This window comes from Papaver somniferum, chromosome 4 (assembly GCF_003573695.1).
Source record: "Papaver somniferum cultivar HN1 chromosome 4, ASM357369v1, whole genome shotgun sequence".
Classification (NCBI taxonomy): Eukaryota; Viridiplantae; Streptophyta; class Magnoliopsida; order Ranunculales; family Papaveraceae; genus Papaver; species Papaver somniferum.
The window spans coordinates 155,444,067-155,460,210 of NC_039361.1; the positions used below are offsets into that span (position 1 = coordinate 155,444,067).

At 37.0% G+C, this 16,144-nt stretch overlaps 1 pseudogene; it reads right to left on the reverse strand.

Moving 5' to 3' along the window:
- Window positions 1-7,725: 7,725 nt before the first annotated feature.
- On the reverse strand, window positions 7,726-7,825 carry LOC113276696 (annotated as a pseudogene).
- Window positions 7,826-16,144: the final 8,319 nt, after the last annotated feature.

The window sequence follows — 16,144 nt, forward strand, 5'->3', positions numbered from 1 at the left end:
AATTTGGAACACATTGATCCATACCCATCTGACGAGCTGCTTCATCGATGTTGTATTCCTCTACTGAAAAGTCTTCATATATTGATGATATCAAGTGACCTGGAGTACAACTCGACATGAAGGATCTTTCTCCATCGTTCAAGTCAACACCAGATTTCAAAGTCATACTTTCTTTAGTATTGAAAGTTTTTAACTGAGAAACATAAGAAGGAATTAGCACCCAGGGCAAAAATTAAACTCAGATTCATTGTATAACACATCAATGAGACGTGTCTTGGATTGAGGTTGCTTTGTAGACCAGCGCATAATCCTGGCATTATCCTTCTCAGGAAAAATACGACGAGAATCAGCAGCGTTCAGCCCTTGCAAGATATTACGGGGAATGGGTGCATAATTCTTGAAGCGCTCCCACATCAAGGCCTGAAAAACATCGTATTAGCGTAGCATTCAATCTTCATAAAGCCATTCAAAACTCTAGAGTCTATAACCAAAGAGTCCAGGTTAGAGTACAAAGAGCCAAAGAATAGACTACCTATGGGAAGTTGTTCACCTTGAGCCATTTTAATGGAAAAAGGGATTACAAATGGCTTTAGAAAAGTTCCGATGTCTTCAAACACGTCCATGGACAACCATAAACACAAGAAAGCAGCAATAAATAATATACCGTCAGGTTCGTCAAGAGGGGTATCTCGTGGCCACCAGTGTGTTAACCAGTGGGCTTAACAACCTTTGCCAGATGCCTTATTAATTCTCTCCATCTCAACCGCAAGATGTTAGAAACTGCTGTCTCCTCTGCTGAAAGCTCTTCAGGGAAGTTATCCGTGATGGGGAGATGTAACAGAGCAACTACATCCTCCAAAGTAATGGTAAACTCTCCCCATCTGCATATGAAGGTATGAGTTGGAATGCAGCAGCGAGAAAGTAGAGCTACAATACCTCGCGCGTCATGGAAAATGAAAAAGTATCCAGATGCTTGGATAGACCTGGTCACCTGTGCTCTATCCAACATGTCTCTAACACGAAGAAAACCCAGCATATGTCTTGCCCATCCAGAGAATTTTTCTAAAGGTCGTCGAGAAAGCTTGAATTCTATAATCGACGCGATAAAAAGTTCTCGTTCAAGGAAAAATCGAATAGATGCTCGAGTTGTCACTAGTTTCTTCTGAACAACCTCTTTGGGATTTATCAGAAGGCGAAATGCTGGAGATTGAAGACGTTTTTCAGTTCCCTGCTGAACCGCGAAAAATGCATCATCTATATTTGGGACGTTTTTGAACCCAGGAGTTTCTTCTTCTTTACCAGCGAAGGTCTCATCCATACATATATCGTCTCTGGAGGCATCATTTCCTGGGAGACAGACATCTTTGCGAAGTAGCTGTAATATGCGCAAACATTATTTCAGAGTAATGTCATACAAGATGCAAACTTCGACAATATGATGGAACTACACAATCTGACAACAAAATATTCATGCAGGCATCTACAAAAATGGTAATTCTTAACTCTTACCTATTTAAAATTCCACTAACAGTGATTGTGATATAAGAGTTAACACTCCGAAATTAGTTCGTTCTTTGAAACCTGCAATAACGAACAAAGCCTTATCATTTGAAAATTGAAACCCGATTTTTCATAAATCATGAACATAGTTTTCATAGATTAAACATCCACAACTGAGCTATGAATCTTACACTGAGACGATATTTCATAAATAAATTGTCTAAGTTCAAGGGTTACTCAAAATCTATGTTTTGATTTTACGAAACAATCATTAACGTGAATCATTCACGTATTTTTTCAAAAACCTTTATTTACTCACGTAAATAAATAAATGGCAATATATGTGTCACAGTTTCACAAAAATATAATCTGTGAGCAGGTCACGATTTTATGAAAAATCTTTTTTCCTTCGTATGAGCATTTTTCTTTGAAATGAAGGTTTATTTCGGTCTTGTGAAAAGTTCACACCCTTTTAAGATAAAGTGTTGGTTTTCATGAAAGCCCATAAACAAAATTTTATCACTGGACACAGGTCTATGTATATATATATAAAATTCTCCTAAGTCAGGGATTATTGGTAGTTTCTTAAACTAACGATCGAACGAACATACGTTTTCTGAAAATAAGGGTTTTCTACAAAACTCACACTCATATATACACATGTATAAAATTTGAATATGATCAAAAAATGAACAACTCATGAAATCAGCAAAAAAAATAAAAAAATGCCACGAACTTGATCAGCGACGGCCGGACGGTGGTCGCTCCGGTCGGACGGTGCAAAGCTCTGGAAAAAAAATATATTTTTCTCTCAGGCGTGAAGATGATGAAGGGAGGAATAAGGTGGTGGTTTTGTGAGGTGAAATAAAAAAAAAGGGGGTTAATTCCCTTTTATATCAATTTTATTTCCAAAACCTAATTTCACAAGGATTTCCTTTTGGGCCGGCCCCGCGAATCCTAATCCGATCAAGGTCCCATCACCAAACCAGCGGTTCAACACCAATTTATGCTCATTAGGCGATGCTCCATTGTACCACTGGGATCTTCGTTCAAGTCATGGTCCCCTCGCACAATCGAAAATCCGGTAACGTCTTATCTTATTTTACGGCTAAGTTCAATTACTTATTTCGTTCATAACTGGGAAATCACCGTTCAGTGCTGACTGAGGAACATGACTGTCCCTCACTAAGCGGGGGACTTAATATAGATGGTGGATTTTTGACAAAGGCTAAAATCGTAAAAACATAATTATAGTACTACTGATGCATCAATCAGATGAGTATTGAGACCCATGTCTCTCGTCGAAAGCATGAAAGCTTGTGCTGCAAAATCTCTGACCGAGAATACTGTCTCTCAGAGTATATGTAGATGTGTAGTCTCTCAACTGAGGAAACGATACATCTCATAAATACTGAGCAATTTCAGTAATTAATTCTATATAAAATCGAATGATTGGACGACTCCTAGACAACTTGCCTGATAGTATAGAGCAATAACATCTTCAGGGTGCAACAAGGTTTTCCCTGACTATATAAAGGAAATATGACATTTCAACGGTCTCATGTTTCTCAATTCTCATATAATTAATGCTCATAGACAGCATGCCTGCTAGTATAGAGCCATCAATTAATTATCTCTAATCGTTAACTGAATATTCAGCAATATTCTACGATTCTTCGTAATATTTCGTCACTTCAATCCGTGGTTCTTCCTAGAAGAATTCCACGGGTTAGTGATAAATATTCAATGTACGGGCATTTGAGCAGTTATCGAGTAATCCCCGACCATAATGGTGCGAGTGTACTCAGCAACAATGCACAAACGAGCACCTGAATGCGCAAACGAGCATTCCAAAACACAAAGGAACGATAAACCTATGCAAAATAGGAATAATAATAATAACAATAAAATATTAGCAAAGGCGCTAGGGGACTGGGCCCACTGGCCTGCCAGTCACACCGTGACCAGTCCCACGCCCAAATTTATATTTTATCATATTTTATTATTTTTCTCCGATCTCATGAAAATCCCTTCATTTGAAAAAATCTCCTTCGTCTCAAGGAAACTCCCCAGTCTCATGGTGTTTCCTCGTATCGAAGAAATAATAAAATTTAGGAAAGGTGTCGCGGGATCGGGCCCATTAGCCGTCAGGCCATGCCCTAGCCATGGCCGGTCCTACACTGATAGACGCATTTATGTGTCTAATTTGTCCCAATTGTATATATTGTTAGTGCTCGATTTTGTACTTATTTGATTATTTTATGTCTTTGTAGGTGTTTTTGGAGAAATAAGCTTTTGCGGCGAAATTGGCTCAAAATGTGGCATTTGAACCTCCGTAGATAACGTACCAGAAGCACCCCAGAAGTATGTTGGAGACACCCCAGAAATACCCCAGAGGAACCCCGAAAAAGTGTTGAAAACATCCTAGAAAAATTGCTAAAGGCACCCAAGGGACAAGTGTTATGCGGACCCCAGCACCCTGGATAAGGGGTAACCTAATTACTAGGGGAGGTCACCTTCACCGTTTGAAAACAAATTTTGGCAGGAATTGTTTTTTGTTCACCAGGCAGATTTAGGGTTCAAGATTTGGGGCTGTTTTAGGGGGATTAAAAGGCTGTAATTGCTTGGGCTTGCTGCTTGGACTTAGAGAAAGCTAATGGGAGTGATTGGAATGACTAGAAGTGGCTGGATAAGTCGGGAGAAGCAAAACAGAGTATTTACTTTCACGGGACTCTGTTGAGGAAGAGTTTCGTAGTTTCAGGGAGATTAAAGGTTAGGAAAGCTTCCAAACTATTCGTAGTTACCTAAAGAAAGAGTTTGGAAGGACTGGGAGATATCAAATATAGAGCTGTCAATTTATAACCCGGCTTGCGGGTTGACCCTAACCCGGCTTGTTTCAACCCGGCCCGGCTTGGCTTGTTGTCTAAACGGGCCGGGTTAGGGTTGGCATATACAACCCTACTAGAAAACAAGCCGGGCTAGGGCCAACCCGCGGGTTACCCGTCAACCCGTCAAAATTAATAAGTATATCCCTCAATCCCACCAACTCTTTAAAATCCATGATTTGCAAACATATATTAGAATTAGTTAATTTTAAATCAATAAATAAAGCTAATTTTGGATCTACCCAAACAAATATAACAATTTTTAGATTTTAAATAATCAATCAATAAATTAAATTACAACTTAGATTCATCAATCACATATTTATTCGGGATATCCTAAATTGATAAAAGGACTAGCATAATTTAAACAGTGAGTTAGTCTTACTCACATTAATTTAAACTTATAAAATGATAAAAAAAAGTAAAATGCTTAGTTGATGTTAGGGTTCTCTGCCTAAGAAAACTAAAGCGCCGTAACCGGCTATATCGTTGATTAAGTGGCAATAAAAACGTCCACTTTACAACAACTCAGTGGTGGGGCTTCTAATTAAACACCAAATTGACCTAGGTTCGACCTTTACTAAATGAATAATCCTAAACAATCCTAAATTTTAAATTTAATTTTTAAATTGATAACATTAGCAAGCCAACCCGCCAACCCGTCAGGGTTGACCCGTCTAGGGCTAGGGTTTGGGTTTTGAGCTTGTTCGTGAATAGTACTAGGGCTAGGGTTGACCCTAACCCTAGTACGGGTTGGCAAGCTAGGGCCGGGTTGACCCTAGCTTGCCCGTTTGACAACTCTAATCAAATACGCGTGAAGAGAGTTTTATAAGGAAACAGAGTCCGTAACTTGGCAGAGAAGAATAATCCGAGATATACACGGATTCGATAGGTTTTTGTGTATATAAGGAGTTTCTACGAGTCCCAGAAGGGATATCAGAGCCTTAGGAAAGATCAGAAACCTTTTGGGAGCACCACAGAGCTCTCGAAATCAATCCAGAAGAGAAGTTTTTGCTGCTGCTGTTTCAGGAGAAGAAGCTGAAGAACGTGAAGAACAGACTAACCAAGACAGTCGTTCTTCAACAGAGTTTTCGACGAACAGGTGTAGGTCGCAGCTGCAGTTTCAACAGCACTTGCCAGATATTGTTTTTCTTGTAACAGTTGAACAACGCCTTTGCAACAGTTCTGTTGCGATTTTTCTGTTCAATTGATTTACTCTCTTTTATTCAACTTTTGAGCTTTATACATGTATTCTGAGATCATGATTAATATGAGGAGCTAAACCCCATAGCTGAAGCGATATAGGAAGCTATTTTCCAACAAAAAGTGGTATTTTCTTATTTATTTATTTATTTATTTATTACAATTATTTATATGATTATTTGCCTTGATTGAGAATTGTTTTAATGATTTTTATTCAACAATTGTGATTTCCATTGATGGTATATGCTTGGACTTAGGTTTTTGATATCCCATGCTTTTGATTTACACTTGTTATTTTAAAAATCTACTTGTTACAACATCTTAGAATCAAATCAAACGAAAAATTGAATAAATATAAATATTGGATTTAAATCACTTTGAACTTGGAAAATAGTGGAATCTTAGCCTCAGTGTTCTTTTAATATTAATAACAAAATCATCTTTGTTTGAGTTTTCTATTTTGTTTTAGAATTTAAGTCTATATTTTATCCTTCGCAAGTCTGAGAATCGAACTTTACTTATCACTTTCAAAACTACATCAATTTTGGCGCCGCCGACGCGGATTTGCTTTTAGGGTTTTTTTCTTTTTTTTTTAGGTTTTTATTATTTTTGTCTTATTTTACGTTTTTTTTGGTATTTATCTTTTGTCTACAGGTTTTGGAACATAAAGAAAATAGATCCAAGGAGGTTGGTGATTACATATAGACTTGGAGCTAAAGATTAAAGCGAAAAGAACGGAAAAGAAGACAATTTTATTTTGTAGGGTTTTGTTATTTTAGAAAAAAAAAGTGTGTATTAGGGTTTCTTTATTATTTTGTAATTTTTCTTTTCTTTTTGGACTTTGAACTTTGGACACTGGACATTATTTTTTATTACCCTATGGAAGGGTACCCTTAAATATACAACTGTTTGCAGGGAAGGACGACGATTACGATATCGTCTCGGCCCCTCGGGTTCGTACATGACATAGGAGTTGTGGACCAAGTCGACTGCAACGGTTCATCCCCGTCTGGAACGGGAGGTAAAATTCTAAACACTCGCGAATCCCCTGTCAGCGAGTTACTGGACTCCTTCTTATGCATATATGCTGAGGACTGAATACGGACATTTATTTTCCTAGTAAAGGGAAAGGCCTGGCCATACAATATAAGGGTTCGGATTTCATCACCATTCTCTTCTTGCCCGCTTTAGGAAAACGAAACCGAACGCGAACCCAAGCTTAAAATTTTGACTAGAACAAGACCGATAAGGTAACGAGCTTATAGGAAATTCGTTCAAAAGGATCGTATTGGGTATCTTGTTAGCCTAGCTCAAAGTTCAGGAAGATTACTGGAAGTCGATTAGAGCCGCCTTGTAACCCAGGGAAGCGTTGCCAAAGAGGTGGGGGTATCAAAGCTCCCTTGAGCTTCTCATACTTCTCTTCGACTTACTTTATTCGGATCGTCCTACGAGATTTGCTAAAATTGTACCTAGTTGCCTCTTGGAAGAGTAGAAGCTGGTCTAGAAACAATCTAAGTGGAGCCATCATGCTTTTTGTTTGCTAGAAATCAATAGGTTTGATTCGGTTGAGTCAGCCTTGTTTGTGATTGCTATACCTTCCAATTTAGGAATTTGTTTTGCATGCCTGAACGTAACAGAGACGCTCTAGGACGTTTCATTAGTTCTAAGAATCTCGATTACCTTAATTTAGAGAGTACGACTTTCGGCAAGTCTAATTTTGAGCGTCCGTCTTTTACTGAGGAAAGAATCCCTAATACTATGATAGAGCCAGAAATGGAAACTTTGAAAGCTTTGTTGAATCCGACTGGGACTACTCGTCCCTCGTGTATTAAGTTAGCTGAAACAGAAGCAAATTATGAGCTTAAACCTGGGACCTTACAGATGCTCCCAATCTTTTTAGGGAAAGAAAATGAAAACCCTTATTACCATGTTAGGGATTTTGAGGAAATTTGTAGTACCCTAAGAATTAGAAACCTTGATGATGATGCATTGAAACTTAGGCTATTCTCTTTCTCCTTGAAAGATAAAGCCAAATCGTGGATATATAGTTTGGCTTCCGAGTCAATTGAAACATATGAACAACTTACATCTGCCTTTTTGAACAAATTTTTCCCTACGCACAAAACATCGTCTATTAGGACGCAAATATGCACATTTTCACAACAAGAGGGAGAATCTTTGTATAAGTATTTGGAAAGGTTTAATGATATAGTAGCCCAGTGTCCTCATCATGGTTTAGAAAAGGTTAGGCTAGTTCAGATCCTTTATGAGGGTTTAGATTATTCCACAACAACCATGGTTGAGTCTCTATGTACTGGTGGGTTTGAAAACCAAACTGTCGATGTGGCGATGGACTTTTTGAATGAAATCGCCGAAAAAACCCAACAATGGGAAAATAGCAGGGAACCCAAGAAAACAATTCTTCTAGGTAGAGGAAACGTTAATAGGGTAGAAGGAGGCTATGAATCAGATGCCAAAATTGTTCTTATAGCAAAAAGGTTAGAAGCCTTAGAAGTGGGTCACACTAGTGGTAGATTGGAGCCTTTTTGGGAAGGCCAGAATAATGAAGAGCAAGCCAATGCTCTCTATAATAACACTAGGTTTGATAACCGTCAGAAGTTTGACCCATATTCATAAACCTATAATCCTGGTTGGAGGAATCATCCGAACCTTTCATGGTCTAAGGGCCAGAATCAAGGTCAGCTTAGTAACCCTAATGCTCCCCCAGGTTTTGGTTACACTAAGAATTCTTCAGGCCCAGAAAATAAGACGACTAGCTTAGAGGAATCTATTAAGATGTTAGAAAAAACTCAGGAAATGTTAGCACAGAGCCATGTTAGTTTCCAACAGGAAACCAAACAGAACTTTCAAACTAATGATCAGAGCCTTGCTAAGTTAGAACTTCAAGTCGTCCAAATAGCTAAGACTTTAAGTGAGAGAGATAATGGTAGGTTCCCTAGTCAGACTAATCCCAATCCTAGAGGAGTTCATGAAGTAGGTGCAATGCCCTCGAATCAGTTGAATGCTATTAGAACCCTTAGGAGTGGTAGAGTAGTAGACAATCAGGTAACCATGCCCGATAGTGAACATACTGTAGTTCACCCCTCAGGATCTCACCCCTCAGGACCACTAGCTGAGGGGACTGATAAAATTTCTGATGATGCAAATTCGGTCCCTGAGAGGTCTGATTCTGTGCCTAGAGCCCCATTTCCCCAACTATTAGTACCAACAAAGAAGGAATCGAACTTTAATGACATATTGGAGGTTTTTAAGCAAGTTACCATAAACCTTCCTTTATTATATGCAATTAGGCAAATTCCTGCTTATGCCAAGTTCCTTAAGGATATGTGTACATGAAAGCGAAAACTTAGCGTCCATAAGAAAGCCTTTTTAGCTAGTCATGTAAGTTCAATCATTCAGAACACTACAACTCCAAAGTACAAAGACCCAGGTTCCCCTACCATTGCTTGCACAATAGGTAAATTCCGGGTAGAAAAAGCCTTACTTGACTTAGGAGCCAGTGTGAACTTACTGCCATACCATGTGTACTTACAACTAGGACTTAGTGGGTGTTTAAGTTGTATTGATGGAGAATAGTTGAGCTACTATCCCATGTGAATGTTTTAGAAAGAATTTTTTGACTTCCTCTCCGCTCATCATCAGAAATGAATGTTTTGGAGTAGTGCCTTGCAATGTAATATGCTTGGTTTTGTATTGAAAATAAATACTAAGTTTTGCAAAGTTGAAAGTCACATCACATAATTTCTTCAACCAATCTTCTCCAAGTACTATGTCACAACCTCTAAGTGGTAAAAATTCCTGAACTTGTTGTTTGCTCTCCACTCAAGTTTTTCATGAAATGGTGCCCTTGCATGCTCCATTGTAGCTTAGAAAAAATGCCCGAACTTGTTGTTTGCTCTCCATTTACAACAATGACCAGCATAGGTGAAGTTGGTATGATGAAGCACTTGAGTGAAGTAACCAAAGCACTGTCAATGAAACTAGTGGTGCTACCTGTATCAATAAGTATAGACAAAATATTCTTGTTGTGATACTAGGGATTTTGATTGTATCACCAGTTGCTGAGCCAGTGAGAGCATGAAGAGATACTTCAACATCAGACAGGTGCCTCAATAAAAAAAAAATTCTTCCTCGGTGTCTTGGAATTCAGCAGACTCCATGTGTAACATGTAGAGTTTTTGTCCACCCTTACATAAATGGCCAGGTTTGTATACAACATCACAATTATAACAGAGCCTTTGAGCTCTTCTCTTATCCATTTCTTCCTGAGTTAGTCTTTTAATGATATGAGTTGTAGTGATGGACTTTGGTGGAGGAGTGAAAAAGATTTTGGGGTTGAAGGGATAGATTTAGGTGAAGTGATAATTTGCTTGAGAGGTAAGGGGATAGGAGAGTATGGTCTATGTGAGTTTATATAGGTTGGAAAATATTTGTGAAATGTTTTATATGTTGCATTGGTTAACTGAAGCTTTTGTTCTTGTAATCTAGCTAAGGAAAAAGCATCAATCAATGTTTGTGGGTGAAACATAGACAGATATTTTCCAATATCATCCTTCAATCCACTGAGAAAACTCATAACAAAATGAGATTCACTCAAAGAAGGGCTCATATGCAGCATCAAAGCTTTGAGTGACTCAAATTCTTCATAATAATCATCCACAGAAGATGATTGAACTAATTTATTGAAGCTACCAACAAAATTTTCCTCTACAGGATTTTCAAATCTAGCACATAAATGGAGAGATAAATCTTGCCATGTAATTTTATTTCGATTAACTTTAAAATTTAGAAACCATTTCTCAGCCTTACCTTCCAAATAGATGGCAGCTATGTCGACCTTCTTATGTTCCTCAATATCATTAAGTTAGAAGTATCTTTCACTCTTCTGAATCCACCCTCTTGGGTTATCTCCATCATTTTTTGGGAAGTCGAGCTTAGGAATTCGATGATGGTGATTAACGAAGTTAAAATGATGATGAGAATAATTTTGGTGGTCGTCATCATGTTGATTTGAACCTCCTGGATCTTCAGTACGATTATGATTTGCAGGTTTTTGGAGCAACTGAATAAGATTGCGATTACTCTCTTGTAAGTTTTCTTTCAAACTAGCTGTCATAGTAGCAATCTGCTGAGTTAGATCCGCGGAAAGGTTTTTGAAATCCGATTGAAGTTTACTGATAGCAGCTTCATGAGCTGTGGTTTTATCTGCAATGTCTTTCAGCGTCATTTGAAGAAAAAAATTGGTGGCTGGAACGACTCTGATACCAATTGTCATGGTTACACAACAATAGAACAACAGATGGATGAAAATGGAGGATAATTGGTGTTAATCACCTCTTGAATCAGAGATCCAAGCCAAGTTTCTGAGCTAAACAACGTAGCCAAGAAGAAAACCAATTTCATTAACTTTTCAGATAAGATCCAACAAATCATTCTTACATCTTAAATGACCAATAATTGGGTCTAACCCTAAGGAATGGATCACACACACATGTCTGCAATCAAACGGCTAGTAACAGCCAATAACAGAAATGTTAAATACACACAAGTTACTACTGAAGGAAGATTAAACAGGTATCCCCTACTATGCATACTGTGACACCGACATTCAAAAAGTGGACGCACTGGAAAAATTTCTTTGGATCGTATTTCAAACAATAAAGTGAAAAACAAATCTGTTTGGTAACAACTCTATTAATTCTTTCCAGATAAAGATATCTCAAGTCATATGCAAAGGCTCTTCCGTTTAAACTAATAAACTCCTTTGCCTGGTTAGATCAATCTATTTAACAACTACCGAAGTAGCAGATTTTAGATTTGAAATCAATCAGTACATAATCCAACAAGAAACTATAAAGTGATGCGATCTCATGCAACTAATCAATCCAATAAATCTGATTCTAGTTGGATCCCAGCCGATCATGGTTTGTGCTACACAAAGATATGAGAAACCAATAAGAAATCTTCTTCGTCTTCAAATCTTCTTTAATCTTCAATTAAATATGCACAACACCACTTGAATCTCTTGTGATCAATCACGCACAGAACATAGTCTGTTAACAATGGATTATCACAAGATGTATTTTAGATCTACAAACAGTTCTAAAGATCCCTTCGATACTTCGATCTAGTTTGAGTGAATCTTATATCAGAAGAGAAGATTCTGAAAAATAAAGAAACTAGGGCCAATCAAATTTCAACAACCGTTCGTCAATAAAATCAATCGAAAACTAATAAACTGCAATTATCTAGTTTCCCGCCAACAGTACTCGTAGAGATTCTTGATCTAATGGAAGTCTTTAAACGAGCGGCCGGTAAGAGATTTTGCCTAATTAGGGTACTTTCCTCTCCGGATAGACGGCTCCACCAGAAACAAAAAAAATATGAAGTTTTACTGACTCTTAGGATAGTTTGCTAGAAATACAAACTTAGGTATTTATAAACCAAAGATGTTTGGACACCAAGGAATTTCCAAAACCAAATTATTCTTAAGATATGAAATAAATGCCTAAATCAGTTTTCATAATTCTTGGAAATGCTTTGTCCAATATTTTCCGAAATCTCTCAATAGAAAATCTGCAATCAGTAAATGCACATTATTAATTTTTATTCTCTAGAGATATGCATTTAATTTCTGGTAATTAAAGCATATAAAACTAACGACCCTAATTAAAAGATTCTTAATTTATTTCGGACCGGGATCTCCTTGAGTAATTAAGGAATATCTTTGAATAATAAAAGATAAGAGTTATTGTTCGTGTTCAAAGTATGTTGACATCTTTTCTTTGTAAATCATCTTTCATATTTACAATCTTGGAATCAATTATACCACACTTCCAAACAAGTTTAGAATTGGTTTATATTCCAACATAACTATGTGATTGATCAAATATCAACTCATAATCATTGGTTCAATCGGTTCTACTAATCATTAGAATCGGTTATACCTTAATATGGATTACTTGTGATTGAACACATAAGTTACCAGGACCGATTACGTCAGTTACCAGGATCAGTTACGTCAATTACCAGGACCGGTTACCATATACTCATGGTATTGCTTGTGATCGGTTACACAAGTCACTAGTATCGGTTACACAAAGTACCAGGATCGGTTACACCAATTAATCAAAACTAGTCATACCAAATCATAAGTCAGGCACTGTGATTAGTTATACCAACATAACAAGTTATGATCGGTTCTGCTAACTCACACACATTGGTAATCCAAAGATATGCAATAAATAACAATGCCAATAAGCCTAGGGATTTTCCTTTCGATTCATAAAACAAGTTCATGAATGTACTTCCTTTAAACAAGTGTAAACATTGTTTCCTAGGATGAAATCTTCACCTTTACCCATACACATAATCACAATAACATTCATACCGTTATGTCGATATCATATCTACGAAGTTCAAAAGATAAGCGTTATACTTCATAGTCTAATTCCTTAATAGTATGACAATATGATCATGTCTCACTACTAGAGTAAAATAATCATTCACTGCTTCACAGTTATGTTTTCAATATAACACGACTTGAAATATACGTTATGAATGAAACAGTTCAAGTCAACATTACTAACCTCAAGATGAAGGATGATGTTGTCGTTGTAGTTCGTTACCTTTCAAGTTCTTCAGGTCTTCGAATAATACTTGTATGTCTCATATTCCTAGACTTTCTAGTCTAACCTATACGAAGTTGTCTCTAGTACATAATCAAGTGACTCTTAGATGAGTTTTGATTCACTAAAATATGACAACCAAACTTGATATACCAACGCTTGGTGGGTTCAACCGAGCTATGCTCTAATAGCCATTTTTTGAACTACCCACATTTTATTACCATTTTGAGAATTTTCTTTTCTTGTAACCTTACATCAACAACATAATGATCAAAAACCTTGCAATGATTGCAAAATTTTGGTAACTTAGGCAGTTTGATTGTTTGAGAAGAACCCCCATATTTAGTGTTCACCCACACTTTCTTTGGGATCGATTTGTTGAGATCAATTTCCACCAAAATACTAGCATAACAATTAATTTTTATTTTTACAGTAGTTTCATCAACTTCCACAGGTCTACCGATAACTTCACCAATCTCTAGAATAATTTTTTATTTCCATTACTCAATACTTAATCCCGGAAGATGTAACCAAATAAAAGTTGTAGAAAGTTTATGCTCTGCAGGCTTGAAATTAGGTTCCAAATTTCTAATTTTCGGACTTTGATTGTCTACTTCCCAATATCCAGACCAAATATGAGCTTTATCTTTGTCATTTTCAAGTTAAATCACAAAAAAAAAACCTTCCGAGAGGAATCAATTGACATTCACCTGTTAGTACCCATTGTTGGCGAAGTGATTTCTATGCAACTTCCATAGAAAATTTCGAAAAATCTAGCCTACCAATTAAACTGAATCTTCATTCGAATTTCTAGTTCTAGAATTTTTTTCCATCAACCCTTGGGTTGAAGATTTTTCAGGAAATAAACCATATCCGGACATATTTACTAACTAATGACTACTAAGATCCATATCTAAATCACCACCAATCATTCAAACATGGATTAAATTCACCTGAGAAGATTGAAATTTGCTGAAAACGAAAAGAACAGAAGAAAATATTCAACTGAGTTGATCGCCCGATTCACATACTCTCTCTCTCTCTCTTGAAAACGCCTGATTCAACTGTGTAAAGGATTTAAGTATCAAATACTCCCTTAAAGGGTAAAAAATCTTGCATGGGATACCCAAGAAGATCAAAATATGGAACTTCTAGAAGACCAATTTTGAAAAAAACATAGAATCAAGAACAACTCATATTTACTACTCTTATTTCAGATAACTCTGTTGTTATCTGAATTAATGATGCTAAAGATAGAGATGTTCACGATAATAGGTTCTCATTTGAAAAATCTTAAGAAGAAAGACAAAGAGTAATAAAGAACCATAGCTGTTTCGAGGAAGAGGTTGATTAGGATGAAGGGTTTTGTTTACAATTTTTCGGATCTAAATAATTTATTCTACCAAATTACCCTTTTCGATATTATCAGTGTATCAGTGAACCCGATATATCAGTTTGTAATGGACGATATAAGCGCTTTTTTATTGTTCAATCATTTTACTACTGATATTTTAGATATCGTATAGGTTTTCCTGATACACGATAAAAACAAATAATACCATCTTATACAACCGATATTGACTACCTTGGTGCCAGGTAGTTGATGTTATTGGACCGTGCAAGAGAATATGGTCAGCTGACTTTCTCTTAGCAACAAAGGTTGGAGTTTGTAGATTGATGAGGTGAAGGATAGAGAAGAACAATTTGATAGACGCATTTATGTGTCTACTTTCATCTCTATTGTGTATATTATTAGTACCCATTTTTGTACTTATTTTGGTATTTTATCTCTTTGTAGGTGTTTTTGGAGAAATAAGCTTTTGCGGCGAAATTGGCTTGAAACGTGTTTTTTGCGCTCGTGGGACAAAATTACTATACGGACCCTCAGTTTGGATAAGGAGTAACCTAATTACTAAGGGGCACCCCCAGGTCACCCCCAAGGCACCTGTTATTCGCACCTTAGAACAGGATAAGGGGCACTTCATCTTCTTCGTTTGAAATTCCAGTTTTAGCGGGAAAATGACTGGCAGAATTTGGACTAACCTTTTGGACGTGATTTCATGAGATAAAAGGGCTGAGATTGATTAGGTTTGTTCCTGGGGCCTAAACAAAGATGGTAATATGCTCTGTTTCAGTTAAAATTGGCTGGATAATCACTAGTTGATGAAAACATCAAGAACAGTTTTGGCGGAAAAAATGGTTTTGAACTGCCAGAATTAGGGTTGAGAATTTGAAGGTGTTCTAGAGAGATTCAACGGATGAAATCAAATGGGTTTTCTCTACTAAATGATACAGAGATGTTAAGATTGTTGGTTTCGATTAGAATAGGTTGTAACCATGGATTTGGAGAAATTATCATTCTCGGGTTTATTTTCCCCGGGAAAGTTCTGTTAGAAAATTAAGGAAGTTTGAGCGAGACTTAATCACTGGAATTGGTTGGTTTGGGCATGTTTAGACCCAACAAATATGGTATGGCCGATGGTTTGGATTAGAATTGGCTGGAGACTCGGACCAAAGAAAACAGAGAGCGTATAGTTGGTTAGAGATATTCACGGGATTTCATGGAGTTATCATGTGGATGCAAGGAGTTTTACTCCACCAGAGACATTTTATCAACGTGTTTGGATGATACAGGCGTGTGGAGGAGTTAAAATATGGAACAAAATCCTGTATCTTGCATGGTAGTAAAAGAAATTATTCTTGATTGATTGCCTAGCTTTTTTGGAGTTATGATAATTCATTCTCGGTCCAAATGGTATATATAAGTGGTTGGGATCACATAAGAGGGGGATTGAGAGATAGGGGTCAGAGGAGAGAGCAACAGACGAGTTGCAGGGAGAAATTTCTGTTGCTGCAGAAAAGATGAACATGAAGAACATTATGCTGCAAGGAACAGTCGTTTTCTAG